The sequence below is a fragment of the Cryptomeria japonica genome, chromosome 2, assembly GCF_030272615.1.
Source record: "Cryptomeria japonica chromosome 2, Sugi_1.0, whole genome shotgun sequence".
Taxonomy (NCBI): Eukaryota; Viridiplantae; Streptophyta; class Pinopsida; order Cupressales; family Cupressaceae; genus Cryptomeria; species Cryptomeria japonica.
Genome location: NC_081406.1, coordinates 476,552,999 through 476,566,447, shown reverse-complemented (window position 1 = coordinate 476,566,447; position 13,449 = coordinate 476,552,999).

Sequence of the window (13,449 nt, the reverse complement as noted above, 5' to 3'; positions counted from 1 at the left end):
CTCTTAGCCATATCCAACTTTCATCAATTTGTGCAATCAAGCATGCCTTCTCACCGGAGTTCAAATGAAAGATGTTACCTTTAGTCTGAGTACTAGTTTCAATCTCTAATCTAGATCTATTGATAATCTTGAATTTTCCATCCTTGAAGTGTAACTGAAATCCCTTATCCACCAACTATCCTACACTCAAAATATTATGCCTTAAACCTTCAACATAACAAATTTTATCAGTATCATGCTTACCATCCAATGATATAGTTTCTTTTCCCTTGATCATGCATGCTTTGTCATCTCCAAATCTAACTAGACCGCCATCAAATTCTTGCAAAGATAGAAACTTCCTTTTATCTCCAATCATATGATGTGAACATTCACTATCTATTACCCTTTCATCCTTGTCTTCAACTTTATCAGCAAGGGCCTTTTCTCTAGGTACCGGATCATCTTCCTTGATATCCAAGAATACCCATTCCTTTCCATTGTCGGATCCACTTGCTGAATCTTGTGCTGGTTCATCATCAAAATCAGTCACACCTTTCTCATCCATATAGTAACATGATTTGTCTCTATTCCTCTTGTACTTATGCTTGTTCTAATAATCATGGTTAGGCCTAAAAGATCTTCTATCTCTTTCCTCAAATCTTGAATTCCTTTCAGGACATCTAGATGCAAAATGACCTATCTTTTTACATGTGAAACATTTAAAAGGTGATTTTCCTTCATACTTACTTCTTGTCGGACCTTTAGGTACTCTTGTAGCAAATAGGGCTTGAAGTTTCTCAAACTCTTCATCTTCTTTCTTCATTTCCTCCATTTCTTTAACATATAAGGCTTTCCAATCATTCTTGCCGGTAGATGATGCAGATGCATGAAAAGTAGGTTCAAATTTTGTAACTGCAGAAGAACCAAATTCCTCATGCTCAAAAGCAACCCAACCAAGGTATCTCTATTAACAAAGGTGTTTTCCATCATTCTCAACTCATTAATTGTAGTAGCCTTCATCTTATAAGCTAATGGAAAAACTCTCAATACTTTATAAACTATTTCATCTTCGCTCGGAGATCCACCACATCACTGAATTCCTAGAACAATTTCATTAACTCTCTCCATAAAAGCAGTAATCCTTTCATCTTCTTCCATCTTCAGGTTCTCATATCTCACCTAGTAACCATCAAGTTTAGCAATTTTAATAGTAGGGTCACCTTCATTCAGAGTCTCCAATTTATCCCATATAGCCTTTGTAGTTGATTTGTCGGTTAGTCCCATAATTTGTTGATCAGAAAGTGCACACAAAAGGGATTCTCTAGCTCTACAATCATTTTCAATGTCCTTATCCAAGCCTTCCGGAGGAGAATTTCTAGATGTAGAATTATGAGGTATAAATCCTTTCTCAGTGATATCCCAAATATCCTTGCCAAGACATCTCAGATGAGTCTCCATCCCAATATTCTATACTCTATAATTTGTTCCATCAAGCCTAGGAATTTCTCTCCGAAAAATAACTGCAGATGAACTTGATGAACTTGAACTATTAGATGCCATAGGATCTTCCTCAAGAGGTTAACCTTCTACAGAGAGGACCAAGCTCTGATACCAATTGTTAGACATCTCAGATAACCAGTGAACAACTGAGAGCAGGGGTGAATCAGTTGTTAACATATTATAGAACTTTAAGCATTAAAACCTCATTACTAGAATACATAAACCAAATAAAAGAATAATAGATATATCACTTAAGAACAAATATAATCCACAAAATATTTACCAACCATCCACAAAAGATAACACCAAGATTTGTATGTGGAAAACCTAGTAAAGGGAAAAACCACGGTGGGAAGCCTACCCATAGTCAGACAATACTTCTACAGTAAGTATGTGATTACATAAAGAGGGGCCTACACATGTAGGAAGGCCAACATCCTAGAGCACACTGCTCATCACAAAAGGAGCCTCACTGAATACAAAATAAATCCAGACTACAATCTAGAAAGAAGAGTGAACTGCAAGAATAGCATCTCCTATGCTTGAATACAGTTTCGGTTAAGCTCAACACCAAAGGTCTTAAACCTCTTCCACCAACCCAATTCAATCACCTATGATCGACCAAAACCTCTGCATATGATTACAACCTTATTCAAACATAGATAAACCTATGATCTACAAAGAGATCTTACATCATATTTATACCAACCCGGGACCTAAACAATTAGGTCATCCACCTAAAAGATAATATAATAAATTCATAATATAAACCCACAATCCAATGATCAACCAAGTCAGCCTAAGACCAGAACAATATAATCCAATCAATAGATCCAACTAGATACGCATTGGGATCATCCACCAACATGTTACATAAACCGGTCCATAACCTAGACTAATAAGATAGCATTAGGTCCAGACCCAAATCCAACACCACTAATCAATAGGAACACGAACAAGATAACCACCAACATCCCGAAAGCCATCTAGAAGCCACACCAACACCACTTATCATGTGCATTAAAATATCTTCAACAAAGCTCTACCAGTAGAACCCTTACTGGTGACCAAAAGGCTTACTAGAAAAAATAATATCTCTCGAGTCATGAAATCCCAAACCAATTGATTGTGATACACATATAAATAGAATGAATGAAAGACCCAAACCAATTCCACAAACCAAAGAATACCAAATCAATATCATAATCCAAGCGCTCTACCAAAACCTACCGAAAATTGGTAAACAACCAAAAGAGTTAGTGTTGCCATCAATGCAACACATAATCAATTCCTCCAGTTGCCAACAGGATAGAGCAGGAGTGGGCTAGGCTGATGGAGAGGTTGAGGTCAGAGGGAGATTCTCTAATCCTATATTTGGAGGCAATGACATCATAGAGGGATTCTCTCTACACATAGGCTGATACCACCTCAGAGATGCTAGAGGTAGTGCGTGGAGGAGAGATGGCGCAACACATAGAAGAGATGGAGGTATATGGGGGAAGTTTGAGGGCCAGGTTGACTAGGGCAAATGTCACTCACCTCCGAGGGGAGAGAGATATAACCCGACAATTGTGTACCCCAAGTGGTTTTGCATTAGTCTTTGCGGAGATTATAGGTGTGCAATAACATATAAAGAAGATGGCCAAAGAGACTTAGTATTACAGAGATCTCTACCATTAGGTAGTCATAGTTGATCAAAGGGTTGTGTCTTACACATAGACCACAAGATCCCATAGAGCACAAAGCCAATAGTCGAGTGGGTCAATCAAGATGAGGGCACCGCAACCACCACCAATAGGACCATTGGGAGGTTGGGCTAATCCAAGGGATGGAGACAAGGAGAGCTTCTACTAGCTCTTATTTTGTGTGAAATTTTAACCCTTTGGGAAGATTTGTATTATGATTGGACATATTATATTTTGATATATATGAGATGGCTCATCATTTTTTGTAGCATTTCATTTTGATGTACTTTATTGATGGACATTTATTATGGACCTTGATCTATGTGATGATGATTGATGATGATGCATGCTTATGATTATGAATATTATGATGTATTTGTGATGCAGGATGGATGCATGCACATGATTATGATTATGTTTTTATAATATGCTCCTAACATGCTGTGTGTTATCCCCAATTTGGAATATTGGGGAAACCCTACAAATTTTTGGCCCATTTATGGTTCAATAGCTATATGCCATGCATTTCAAGATGATTTCATTACCTTGTGCGTGGTCATTTTGTTAGTATACCTAGAAAGTTATTTCCCTATAAAGTTAAAGGTGCAAATCGAACCTACAAACCTGATTTACACCATTTTGACTTTTTAGGTGCAAATCAGGCCCTTACGTCCGATTTGCACCTCCCTTCATGCCTTTCCTTTAGCACATTGGTGAAAGTTGGGTTTGTGAACCCAAAATGCACCTTTTCATATTAGTGAGTGCAAATCGGGTTCATGAACCCAACTTCTACCTATTAATTACACTGTGAGTGATATTAATGCCCCCTTTTGCCAATTTGATTAGGAGTCTTTTATCTTGTTTTTAATCTCCTTGGCTTGGATTTTCTCTTATTGATTTTTCCTTTTTCTTGAAGGTGATTTTTTGAAGCTTCTTTCTCCTCTGAATTCATAGGGTATCTTTCATTTCTTCACCGATGAGTTCTCTTCCATATTATTTTCTATGGTTTTGTTTTTTCCTTTTTAATCTCTTCCTTTGGCTGGTGTGTTCGGGTTAAAAAACCCTAGCTACATTTTTGTTACCCATGAAATGGTTTTCAGATTTGATAAATTCTGAATGCATCTCCTTTTTTTGTTTTTACCCAAATCTTTGGTGGTATTCGAATTTGTGAACCCAAATCATAGCAATGTGTGGTGGTATTCAAGTTCACCAACCCAAATACGCCTTTTTCCTTATCCTTTGTTTCATGGCACTATGATTTCATGCCTTTGCACACTATTTTTGGTGTTGTTTAGGTTTACTAGTCTGAACAACACCATATACATGGTGTTTCTTGAGTCTATAAACCCAATCATATTGTGCATTGAACTCATTGTGAGGTTCGAGTTTGTAACCCTAAACCACACAAACTAATGGTGGTATTTGGGTTTACAAACCTGAACCTCACCATTCCTTAGCTCTTTCCTTTTATGGTGTATGATAGACCTATAGGCCCAACCTACATCATGGATCCAACATTTGGTGTATGTCGGACCTATAGGTTTGACCTACACTAGTTTTACCTTATGCATTTTTTTAGGTGTAATTCACACCTGTGGGTCCAACTTACAGAAACGACATGTTTTTCCCCAAGTGCAGTATGGGTATATAGGTCTGAACTACACCTAGCCTTTTTCCAAAGTGTAGTTCAGGTCTACAAAAGTGAACTGCACCTTTGAGCCACACTTAGCCTTAGGTGTCAATCGGTCCTATGAACCCGAATTACACCAATTGCACACACATGTAAATAGGGTTCGTAGGCCCAATTTACACTTGTTCTATCATGATGCAATGAGGGTTTTTGTAACCCTAATGTCACTAAATAAAACACATGCATGATCCAGTTTAGTTCAAACGATCAAGATGGTTGATTTATCTATGCTATAGTTCAATTTTTGTCCAGATGATAGAACCATCTCCAAGGAAGAAAAACATGAAGTTCAAAAAGCAAGATCCACATTTGCCTTCCCACCTTCATTAGTGTCTTCCAATACTGATCATATAAGGGATACTAAAATAGGGCATGTGGACTTGGAATAATTTATCAAGAGCATTGAGTAACCACCGTCATACTATAAGATGGAGCCTACCATCAACAATGATATTCATCTGGTCTCAACATTCTCAATGTCTACTCAGGATCCTGAATTTGGTTAATGTACCTACAAATTATTTTAATCCTATTAGCAAGATTGTGATGGATACTAGTGGAAAAGAGATAATTAGATTTGATGAAGACTTCTTCTACACTATCTTTATTGTTTGAGCATTGAAAAGTGTTCAGATACCACCATGCAGTCAACACAAGCTTACTATGATAGGAAATCAAATAAATGTAGAAAGAATATGAACAAAATTTGGTTATAGGCCTCAAGACCTACAATTGATAGGTGGCCAAAAAACTTTCCCAGAAGTGATTTAATTAAAGAGGTTAATGACTTGGTTACCATCTTGAGCAAGTTGAAAGGGCCTCCTACTTCAAATACCTATCATGAATGGATGTATCAGTACATCCATATTAGTAGGAAAAATAAGGAGAAGATATTTTGGGCAAAGAAAATAAGTGATTCCATATGTGATCAACTCACTAAGGTACCAACTACCCTCAAGATATACATGACATCTTATTTGGTGTACGCAATGGATTCTATAAGAGATTTCCTAGGTTTGTCTACATCATAAGATAAAAGGTCGTTGTGTATGAATACTATTCCTAGTTGGTATTGAAGAACAATTTCCATATTTTTTTAATGGTGAATGATGCCTTCTTTGGTTATCACATGTGCATGTTAAATAAATATTTATACATCAAAAGAGTGTTATATCATGCATGGGAAGTAGTGAACGAGTATGGGTGTTTGTTCCTACAATTGCCTACCTTCACCTATCTCAGGGTGGGATACTTTAATGGTGAAACTTTTATACTCCCAAGGTATGCATTGGATAAAATTGTCTTGATGGAATTGGCTCGTCAAATTGTGGCAGTACATGAGGCACAATACGGTTCACATAAGAAAGGTTTAAAGTTCTCATTGACTATTGGTAGATATTTTATCAACTCAATCTTCAAGGCAAGGAAAATGGAAGAAGAAATGAGAAGAGTAACTATGAAATTGTTAAAAGAAATGAGATACTTTGATTACCAAGGAATGAGGAATAAATTGAAGAAGACATATGTTCATGTGCAATGCATTGAAGATATTTAGATTGATTATAGAACCGAGTATGATATCATGAAAACTAATTATTGTCGACTCACAATGGATAAGATTCATGAGCTTGACCTTGATGATATCATAGATGATCTTGAAGATGATGGTAATGTTCTCTATCTTACCTATGTAGAAAATAAAGTTTCTTCAACACCCTTGCCACTCACTCAATAGTCATAGAAAGAGGAAACATCTATCAGAGATAGATTCCAGAGTATTCTTGTGAATACAAATGTTTAGCTTTTTAGTAAGGGAATTTAGTTGAAGCCTTTCTCTACTGGTTCTCATGACACTGTTGGACCTGTTGGTAAAAGGTCAGAAATTAGAACAAAGAATAAACAAGATCCTGTAACTCCCTAAAAAGCTCCAAAGTTGAAATTCACAATTGGGGCTAACAAAGGAAAAGTCCAAGAAGAATCATCTATTTCAAGTGTTCAGGAGGCGAAAGAGTTTGAAGTACAAGGTGATCATTTGGATGGTGAACCTTTTGATTTAGATCCTATTTATGTAGATCAAATTGAAGGTGAGGAGGAGGGTAATGAGGAACATGATGATGAATATGATGAAGAGGGATTACAAAAAATTTCCAAGACTTCTTAGCTAGACAAGTCTTATGAATCCCTTCCTTAGGTGTCTCTTTATTCTTCCACCATGGTTAATGCTCCTATTTCTACCACTGAACTAAAACCTTTTGGATCATTTAACTCTTGTGTTACTCTTATTAAAATTGTTCATATTTCTCCCATTAGTTCTAGTGAGTCTACTTTAGATACCCCACATGATAATATTGAGAATGTTTTCTCTATCTTTCCAAATTTGTCTAAAGTGTCAGCCACCATGCTAGATGAATTTGATAAATTCATGATAGAGACTGGTCTCAGACTTAATGAGTCATCTCTTGAGAATCCTCCTATCAATGTGACTACAACTTCACCTATTGTGGCTACTACTTCTCAAGAACAAACAAATCCCTCCCAATCATTAGTTACAAATGTTTATGATGATTCTTTTTTACCACCATGGTTGTTCTCCAATGCTCCTAAGAGGAATAAAAAAGTTAGTTCTCTAGATGATTTTGATTTCATTCAGCTCATTCCCACCAAGCTTAAGACTACCAAGAAATTCAAGACCTTTTCAAGGGTCAAGGTAGATAAAGCTAAGAAAAAATATGTAGAGATTGCCATTCCTCCCACTAATAAGGACATCGATCAAGTTCAATATTTATATTATAATATTAGTAGGGTTTATTTGGGCAAATAAATTCATGATTTTGCCAAAGGAGATGCTCAAACAACTCTATATGCTCTTGTTGCTAGATATGATGAGGACAAAATCAAGAAAGATAAGCTTAAAGCACTGGTTGAACAAATCACTACTATTCTAATCAAAGCAACCAAGTCCTCTAAATAAATCGAAAGAGTGACTTCATCATTTGATGAATAGGTTGTGAATAAATATGAGAAAGTAGCTTCATGGAGAAGAGTAGTGGGTGAATGGATGGATAGAATTCTTATTCAAGGAACACGACTCCTGAGCTTAGCTACCACCATAGTCAAGAATCTCGATACTATGAAGACTAAGGTGGATAATACTATAGAACTCTTTTCTCAAGAGTTGGAAACATGAGAGAAGGATTTTGATGCATAGTAGAAAATTGAAGAATGTACTTGTGTAAAATGGTGTCATTCCTTCTCAAAATATGTATGTTGAACAATGGGAAGCATTAGAGCATCAAATGAATACACTGGAGAGACTTATCAAGGACATGAGAAAGGCTAAAAAAGAATGTATTGATAAAAAGAAGGAGATTGTTTATAAAACATCATAATTTACTTGTACTTTTCTTGATGAAAATAAAAAAGCTCTAGATGTGGATATAGTCATTAGAGAGTTTAGTTTGTTGCTAACTGCTGAAATTGAGAGAGGACTTTTATTTTTCCTCTAATAATAAGCTGGCTGATCTTCAGTTCATTCTAGATTTCTTAGATTCTCTCTTGTAGAAACATAAGAAAATTTGCATTGATTTGGGGGATTCTATTACGTGGGTTAAGGTCATCACCATTCATACTTAGGGACCTGATGAAGCCCAGATGAAAATTATTCTACAAAAGTTTGAAGAATTCCAGGAATGAGATCAACATGAAGATAATGATGGTATGATGAAAGAATAAGTATCCGGTCTACTGAGAGGGGGGGTTGAATCAGTAGATAGAAAAATTGATAATAACTTCACCAATCTCAAAATCAATCTCTCAAAGTAAACTTAGAACTATCAATGTAATACCGCTGTCAAGATAAATAGCACTACACTTTTTTGATTAGATCCTTTTCATGCTCCTATCCGCCTTTACTCAAATTGCAGATACATCATCCGGTTCGGCAGCCACACACTCAAATGATCTTTGCCAACTCTTTGCCAACTCTTTGACTAAACAACTCATCGAACTTATAAACAAATCAACCAGGTCGGTAACACAACAAAAAATTAATTCTCATAGAGATTACAAACAAGTCGGTTCAAGTATGATCGTTAGATTACATAGCAATATCTACACATCAATCAATAAAACCTCGATCACTCCTCCGCTTCATCAAATTAGTAACTCATCATACACTTTACATTATATGCAATATACTTTCTCATTCCCTAGACAAAAACCGTTATATCAACTTGCCAAAATCACTTGAAATTGTCTTCATATAATAATCATATGTGTCATAATCATTGCCGCTCATCATCATATTGTAAACCAATATAACCAATTCACCAAACTTAACCGGTTAGGGTTTATCAAAAACAACAGGTAGGGTTTACCGGTTATCATTTCAACTCTCCAATATATAGCAATATTGGTTCACTCCACAAATTCTTCCTACCGGTTATAGTTTCCTTCACTAGCTCATCCTATCAGTTACAAAACATTATTAACAATAATATAACCAATATCATTACCGATCAATTGACATCAATGACAACATAACATATCATTAATGCAATCTTCATGCAAATGCCAATAGATAATGATACTTAGATTATTTTATTCTTTCTCTGTGGCATTTTGTAATTCCAATTGACACCTATGTGTCATTCTATGCATGCACTAATACACATGTAGGATTGCACATGTCCTAAGTCAAACAGGTCTCTACTTTTGACTTAGTCACAATTAGTTGTAACTTTTCCTATTTTCGTGTATCATCCTTCTTTTATATATATGAGGGATCTTTTGTAATATACATCTTTTGGCTAATATGTTTAACCCCTATAGAATTGAAAAGCTATCTAAGACTTTCAGCTTGTAGTGTATTCAAGAAGTTTAATCAAAGAAGAAAAGAAGTTGTATCCAATATTTATCTTGAGACTACTTTATTGTGTAAGGGAATGTTCTTATGTCATTTTTTTCTACTTTCTTTGAGTAAATCTTGCTTTGTGAAAATTATTTGATTTGAAAGATATAAAGTAAAATATTGTAGACTTTGTGTTATGATATCTTACTAAAAAGTTTGTATTAAAAGTGGATAATAGGGTGAATTATTTGTGCTTTGTTGAGTTATCATTTAGAGTAGAAATCTTTGTGATATGTTTGGGAGACTTTGTGCTTACAATATATCAATATTTGGGTTACAATGGTTGATATGACTTCAGTGTTTGAAGGAGACTTTGAGCTCTTTTGTATATAAAATGCCCGTCCCTTAAGCCATTTTCAGAAAAGGAAGAAATGATAGACTTTGCACTTTCATGGAAAATTTGCTTCCATTTAGAATAGATTTTTGAAATTACTACAAGTTAAGATTATTTTGTTGCTCTATTCTAAATAGAGAATTGGAGAAATACTTGTTCTGAAAAAAGAGATCCAAGTTATTGTTTCATCCTAAAAATAGTGTAAAGTTAGTAGGTAGATTAATAGTAAATAGAGATTGCAGTAGAGAGGGGGAGTCTTCCCTTATAAATAGGAGAGATTATACCTTTCCTTTTGAGAGTTATTGTCTCACACACTATGGTGAAAATCCACATTTTGTAACCTCCCTCAAGTTTACAAATTTTTTACCCAACACTGTGGATGTAGGATGATTGCATTTATGATGCCTATATTTTTGATGTGTGTGATTTGATGCTATGATGGTTTTGGATATTTGATGAGTATTACTAACCCATGGTGTATGTGAGATGCAATATGCATGAAATGCATTATATTGACATAGTGATATGACATATTTGTGTATGATCTATATGCTTATGGGTATTGTGTGATTATTATGATATGAGATGGATACACAATAAATGTAATGAGATCAATGGAATGATATGCAATAATGGATCAATAGGATCTCTAGGGTCCCCTTTGCCTTTGTATTTCTCAAATTTAGGCATTTCAAAACCAAGGGGTATGGAGCCATCAAAATAGAGGAATCATAGGGGCAAGGACAAATTTTGATGTAGTCAAGGTAGGGAGATCCAATGAAGGAAAACCCATCCTTGCAGTCTAAAACAAACACCATGCAAGTACTATCGGTAATCAATAGTACAACACCAGATAAAGCAGCAAGAACAACTAGTAACATCACAAAATATATGACTGGTAAAAAATATAAATAATTCTTATTATAGTCTGAAGAATTACATATGCCACATACTAGATCACAGTCTAGAATACAAACTATTCTTACAATACAATTATAAGATCTGTAGATCATCTATGCATCAAATCGACCTCCATAAACAATTTGTCGGTTCAACCCTAATCTGGACCTCAGCCCTTCCGGCTTCAGTCCACTGGAACAGAATCTTGTCAATTCTACATCTTTGCTTGATCTAAACTCTATCTTATATCTTTTGTATTATGTCTTCTCAAATGATTCACAAACTTCTATTTATACCATTCACAAATAATGATAGCTCAAGATCAAGTCAACCTAAAGACCAACTGGTTCATGAAACGTGCTAACAATAACATGTCAGCTCAAATAACAAAGAACAACACAAAAATGCATAAAATATCACGCAGTCCTCCAGGAACATCAAAAAAGACTCAAGAAACATAAATCAATGATCCGCAAGTCACGAAGATCAACCGCAACCCGATCCAACTTCGCTCAACACATTGCAAGACTAACCAGTAAGAACATATCAACTGGGCCAATACCTGAATCGATAACTCACCAAGATTAAATCCAAATGCCATGAAACTCTAACATGACAAAGACAATGAGCTCAAGGGTATAAATCCAAATCCACAATGCTAAACTCTCAAACATGAAGAAATGCAATGATCTCCAAGCAATTACACTACTTACTGCTCAACTGGTAAGAACCACACCGGTGCTCCTACATCAGACTCTCACGTTTAATTGAAAAGTGAGTCCCATCACTTGATCTGGTTCAATGATCTGTCAGTAGGTGCTTGCAACTGCCTCAGGGGTTCGGCAATCTGACTAGAGCTTCTGGTTGACTCTCCACAATGATCTACCAGTCCACTTAGTAGCCTGCCTCAATCGATGATTTGTTCAAGTCTCCACCCACTAACTGCCTCAAGCTCAAGCTCTAGGATTGGCAGTCTACCTATGAACCTTTCTCTGCCTCATATTTTTCAATTTGAACAAGTCCACAAGTTGCCTCAACTTCCTCTCTAGCCAACCGATGCATAACCAGGTCTTCCTCCAACAATAGGTTAACAAACCAACTTTGATACCATTTGATGCAATCAAGGTAGGGAGATCCAATTAAGGACAACCCATCCTCATGGCCTAACATAAACACCATGCAAGATATACTGGTAACCAGTAGTACAACACTAGATAAAGTAGAAAGAACAATTGGTAACATCACATAATATATGACCGGTAAACAATATGAACAATTTTTATTATAGTCTAAAGAATTACACATGCCACATGCTAGATCGTAGTCCAGGATACAAACAATGCTTACAACACAATTATAAGATCCATAGATCATCTACACATCAAATCATCCTCTGGAAAAAATCTATTAGTTCAACCCTAATTTGGACCTCAGCCCTTCCGACTTCAGTCCACCGAACTAGAATCTCATCGGTTCTACATCTTCACTCGATCTCTAAACTCTATCTTCTATCTTTTTTCTTCTATCTTCTCAAATGATTCACAAACTTATATTTATACCATCCACAAATAATAATAACTTGATCAAGTCAACCCAAAGACCAATCAGTTCATTAAACGTGATAACAGTAACATGTCGGCTCAAATCACTAAGAACAACACCAAAATGAATAAAACATCACACGATCTTCTGAGAACATAAAAAAAGACTCAAGAAACATAAATCAATGATCCACAAGTCACGAAGATCAACTGCAACCTGATCCAACTTCCCTCAACACACTGCAAGACTAACCAGTAAGAACATATCAACCGGGCCAATACCAGAATCGATAACTCACCAGGATTAAATCCAAATTCCATGAAACTCAAACACAACAAAGACAAAAAAACTCAAGGGAATAAATCCAAATCCACAACACTGAGCTCTCAAACATGAAGAAATGCCAGGATCTCTAAGAAATTCCACTGCTAACTGCTCAACCGGTAAGAACCACACCAATGCTCCTGCATCAAATTTCCTCAAATGTGTAGAGTTTCTTACATGTCTCATCCTTAATATTTTTTATAAGATCCTTCATGTCCCAAATTTCTCTCATGAGATTTGGTTGTTGATATTGGATGAATGTATTGACCCATGTTAGAGTTTGGGATGTCTGTAGACACAATAGGTATACCACCACCAATGTATTGGTAGGATGAGATGGGAGGTTGTGAAGTGACTAAGGGTCATGATGTGATAGTAGTGCTAATGGGTGGCAATCTAGCATTGACAAAATTGGTGGAATTGTGAAGAGGTGTAGATGACCTAGGAGGCTGAGAAATGGGTGGATTAGAAGTGCTAGTAGGCATAGAAATTGGGGGTACAAAATTTGTAGGTGTGGAAATCGTAGATGGTGGATTAAGAATGGTATGAAGAAGGGGTCAATTGGCAAGGTCACCTTTCATAG